The sequence below is a fragment of the Anopheles nili genome, chromosome 3, assembly GCF_943737925.1.
Source record: "Anopheles nili chromosome 3, idAnoNiliSN_F5_01, whole genome shotgun sequence".
Classification (NCBI taxonomy): domain Eukaryota; kingdom Metazoa; phylum Arthropoda; class Insecta; order Diptera; family Culicidae; genus Anopheles; species Anopheles nili.
Genome location: NC_071292.1, coordinates 11711242 through 11716712, shown reverse-complemented (window position 1 = coordinate 11716712; position 5471 = coordinate 11711242).

Genomic DNA, 5471 nt, shown 5'->3' with positions numbered 1-5471 from the left:
CGGGGTTGCTGGCCGTATATTAAATAGAAATAAAAAAAAGTGGCAACCCCCTCCGCCGGTTTTTCCACCCCAAAAACCCCGACCCGTTGAATGGGGGGTTGGGCGCCGGTCCACCGGTCGGGTGGGTAATGATGATTCGACGGAGCCATTTACCAACACCCCGGTGCCAACGCACTATGGGTGGTGTGTGCGCGCGCGTGAGGACAGAATACGCCGCCCTGGTGCATCGTCCGTTGCTGCAGCGAGAGTGAACGAGCAGAGGAGGCCATGCTTTTTTGCGCGACTCGCGAAAGGACCAACAGTGCGACGTACATACACACACACACACGCACGTACACAGCAGGTTCAACTCCTTTTGTAGTGGGGTTGAAAGAACATGAGAGAGAGAGAGAGCGAAAGAGAGAACACGATGCTAATGTTGACCGCAAATGAGCGCAGTGGAAGGACATGTCCGTGATGACAAGGACGACGGTGGTAGAGCACAGTGGAGGGGGTTCGCAGACACATAAGCGGGATGCGTGCGGCGACGGCGAGACAGGGCGCAGACAGAGCAAAAGGGTGGAGTGGGGCGGGGGGAGGGAGTGAGGGATGGGTGGAAGGGGTGAAGTTAGGTGGAGGGGGGGGGGGGTAGGTAGGGCGGTGACCGGCGACAACACACACGGGTACACGAACGAACACATACACACACACACACCGGAATACAGCCAGCAACCGAAAGGCGATGAGTCCTTGGATGCATGACGACGATTGGCGAATGGCGCGAGCGAGTGAGCGAGAGAGAGAGAGTGAGCAAACGAGAGAGAGAGAGGGTGAACGACAGCACGGTCTGCCACAGTGCGTTGCGAATGTTGCGGAAATGTTGCGGAAATATCGTGAAAATGGTCACCAACGCGTCGAGTCACTTGCACTCTGCAAATGCACCGAAATGCATTTGTTTGATTAAAAAAAAGGCACACACACACACACAACCGGAGCTCGGAAAATGGCCACCCCACGCGGGCGGTCGAATTACCGTGGTACGTCTCATTTAAATGACCGATTCCGGCGGGCGCAACCGTGTTGTACGACCCCGATCGTCGGGGTCACCCGGCGGTGTTGGACGCAAAAGAACGAAAGAACGAAAGAAAGGAAGAAAGAAAGAAAAAAAAGGGCTAGCATACGTCCTCGAGCCGTATGTACACGCACCATCCCGTCGTCGTCGGTGAGTGCGAGCGAGATGGGACATCGCACAAGCGCACACACAACGCCACCACCCGACGAGGCCACGGAAGAAAACGCGGCGAAACACACAACCGCGGATCGACGCGGCGCCCGTTCATCAGTCTTGTCGCAAGCGCCGACCAGAGCGCACCGGTTCGTACACTCGTCTCCGGCGGCTGGATCACGTCCGTCCGTTCAGCGTTCAGGTTTGGTCAGCCAACAACCACCACACACACAGACACACACACACAGCTGGTTCGCGAGAAGAGTTTTCCGCGCTTTTCACGGTTTCGATCGTTCATCGATCCTTCGTTGGAAAGCAGGAGCTTTCGATCCGGTGACAACCGACGTTTGGAGAGATAGCAGTCTTTCGCCGGACTTTGGACGTTCCTCGAGAGTGTGTGTGTGTGTGTGTTTAAGTGCACGCGTGTGTGTTTTCCCGGGACCAAATCGCAAGTGCACCAAATGGCATACGAAGTGCGCGGTCTTTTCAGTGTCGCGCGTTCCGAACAATCCCTTTCTCAAGGCACACGAGCCGGGTGAAAATGATCTATCGAAGTTGGCAGGTTTTCACGGGCTTAGTAAGGACCAACGACTGGCCCATCTGGTGGCCGGAAAAGGACACGAACCGAGCGGCTTCAGAACCGGCGAGAAAAACTCGAAACTCGTGGAAAACAAAAAAATTTGCACATCCTCGTCCACGGGCGAATGTCTCGAACCCCCCCATAGTGCAACCCCTTTGTGCGTGTGCAAGCGTTCGTGTGTTTAGTGATCCGCTTTCAAGTGCTTCCGCCAAGTGTCGTTGCTCCCCCGGAGCGGAAGTTTAAGTGTGCGTCGGGGTTGAGGGTTGTTGCGGTTTTTTTTTCTCTCTTTTTTTGGGGAAAGGGCATCCATGGAGGGTCCGCAAAAGAGGGAAAAGGGATCGTCGACCCGGCACACACGATCACGTAAGCGATCACGTCAGGATGGAAGTGCGGTTTGCTTCCGGTTTTGCAGGGGTTGTTGTTTCTCCCGTCGGCTTCTCGTTGCTTTGACGCGATCGATCGTACCGGCGGTCGGGATCTTCTCGCGTTGGAACATGGAAACATCTCCCCAAATGGCTGTGGAAAGCGATGTTTCCTTTCGTGTGCTTCCTTTTTCTCCCCGAAACAGGGGTTAAACCAGGGGGTGGGTTGCAAACACACACACACACACGAACATGATCGGGACGTGATCTTTCATCGTTTTGTTGGCGCCCCCGTTGTGTTGTTGCCGTCTGGGTTGTCGGGTGCTAACGAATAAAATGCCGAGCAAAAAAAAAAAAAACGATGAGAGAGATGGGGGCAGTTCCCCGGGATCCCACCCCCATCCTCCCCCTGTCCCCCCTTGCACCGTCCATTCTTTCCGGTCAACGGTGAGAGCTATTTTGGTACATTTAAATATGCGCGCATTGTTAACAGGAAGCCAGAGATTATAATGGTGCCGCCCGCTGTTGCTGATGCCATTTCACTCCCTTTGTGTGCGCGTGTGTGGGTGTACGTGTGTGTGTGTGTGTACGTTGGGGGGTGAGGGTGTTGTGCATTATCAAAATCCCCACTGCCCACGGGTGCGCGATTCTCGGAAACATCCGACGCGATCTCGCCCGTCTCACTAATGATGATGATGATGATGATGATGATCGCCATCATCATCAGCAGCAACAGAGCATCAACAGGCGCCCCGTCATCCTTCGACGGCTGCCCGGGGTTCGGGGTATCCTTGTGGGATTAATCTATTTTCTGTGTTCAACCCCACTGCCGGCGTATTGTTCAGCTTTTTAAGCGTTTTTTTTTGTCACCACCAGAAGAGGGGTTTGTTGGGGGCTAATTGAGGCGGATAACAAATCGGCGGTTAGAGTTCGAGATGGTTCCCTTATTTGCGCGCACACACACACACACACATGTTGTTGCCATGAGGGTTTTTCGTCGCGTATTGGCAGGCACGCGCTCGCGATTACCACAGGTAAGTACGTGGCAGCCAAGTGACAACACCAAGCAACAGCGAGAGATAGAGAGAGAGAGAGAGAGTGAGACCCGCGAGGATCGTCGCCGCGGTCGTGCGATTGTTTCTGAGCCGTCAAATGACACGCGCTAAGCAGGAACCGGGACTTGATGTACATTCGCTAACAGTCAGGTACCTGAAGTAGCGCGCGTTGTTCGGTTCCAACGCCATCGGAGATCCGCGACCCACGGCGACGACATCATCATCATCATCAGCAGCAACAGCAACAGCATCATCATCATCGCAACATCGAGACGGGGTGCAAAAAATCGCGACATTTTAGTGCGCATTAGCAACAGGTGAATGGTGTGCGATAAAAGCGAGCGAGAGAGTGATAGAGAAATCAGGACCGGCGCAATACAGGCCCACCTGCAAATGGTGTCGTTGAGGGCGGCATGATGATCAAAAAAAAAAAAAAAGTACACTCCAACAAAAAGGTTAATTAGGTTAACGCGTCGTGGCAATTTTTCGACACGCAAAGCGACACGTTTAAGTATGATGGGAAAAGTAAACCAGCCACCGGTGATCCACCGTGATCTTTAGGTCCCTTTGGGGTCTCACATTCTTTGACGCCCCCCTCAACAGAGCCCTTTTTTTACCTCCCAACCAACTCTTTCACCCCTCACCGGCGTAAGTGCTGTTTCTCTCTCACTTTTCTTTGCCCGTTACCATTATTTAACCAGACATTTACACATTTTATATCCACATCCACCCAACTCTCGAGGGTTCGGACAGGACCCAAAAATAAACCCACCCATCGGGCACAGGGCGACGAAAGAAGCGCAAAAAAAAAAATCAACCCCCCCCATAAGCAAGCATAACTTAATCCACACCACGTCTGGGTGTTGGGGTTGTTCGCGCTTTTTTTTTTTTTTTGTTCGCTCACCCGAGGTTTTGCGCGCGCTTGTGCCAACGCCCCAACCCTCGCGCGCGCGTGTGTGTGTGTGCGCAACGTCTGCTGGGTTGGTGCGTATTTGCGTGACCAAGCTCTGCGGTGGAGGTTCTTGCGTGAATTGATAAAGTGCGCGCAAGTTTGCTGGTGCTGGGACTTGCGCCTTTTCGGGGCGCGTCATCGGTCACCTTCAGCCGATGCGGAAGCGTTTTTCTTGCGTGTCCCTTTTGGGTGGTTGTGTTTCGAGGCTTTCGAGCTGTTTCGGTGAAAAGGAGCCAACCCCCCGGGCCTTGCGCACACACCCTTTCGCATGCGTTGCTGCGCGATCGTAGCGCACACTTTCGCGCATCACTTTGTGGGGTGGTTTTTTTTTTTTTTGTTTGTTGGACCCCCTTTTTCCGTCACAGCTTGTCGCTGTTGTCCCCGGTTGTGTCGATAAAACCACCGTCGAGGGTTGGCACTCTCTCTCTCTCGCTTGTTCGCTCTCTCTCACTCTTTATCGACGCACGCAAGTACGCAACAAGGGTTAAAGATAAGCGAACGCGTGCGTGCTTGCGCGCACGGATGAGATCGGCAAACGGCCTGGGGGGGAGATGGTTGCGTACGAAACATCCGCGGCCATCGCGCCAACCAGCGGCCCTTTTTTTCTATTTTTACCCATTCCCACCCATCTCTCTCTCTCTCTCTCTCTCTCTCTCTCTCTCGAACAGCAGAGAACTCTCCTGGGAGGAGATCGTCACAGAGGCTGGGGCCAAAGGGGGGCCAGACGATAATTGAGATCGTTGAGCAAAAAAAAAAAGACCCGCACACACACACACACACACACGCCGTCTAATACCACGGTATACGCTGGGAAGACCTCTAATATGGTTCGCTTTCCTTCTTCTCCTCCTTTTCCGATAAGAGCACTCCGTGTTACGTCATGTCCTGCGCGCGCTTATCGTTCTCGTCGGTCCTCGATACGGCGAGGAATGTGCCCACTAACGTGTGTGTGTCGGTGTGTGTCGGTATGGAATTTGGGAGTGTTGGGAATGTGGAACCATCCCGAAGCAGCCGCCTGTTGCTTGGCGTCGCTGGCGGCTGGTGATTATCGCGCCCCTCCGCGAACGGGGGATGCGAGAAGGGTCCGAGGTCTGGCAAAATGGGTCACATTTAACGTGCGCGCGTCAGCAGCAGCAACGAAGCTACGAGAGGCGGGCGACACGTACGCGTGGATAAGCGAAGCACATTCTCGAACAGACGGGGCAGCGCTGTTTTCGCGGAGCTAACAAGTGGTAGGGGAAAAAGGTGGCCGGGGGTAGGAGCGAGCCGGCCAAAAGGGGGTGGTTGTAGGCGTTTTATGACGCTCGACGCCTACTCG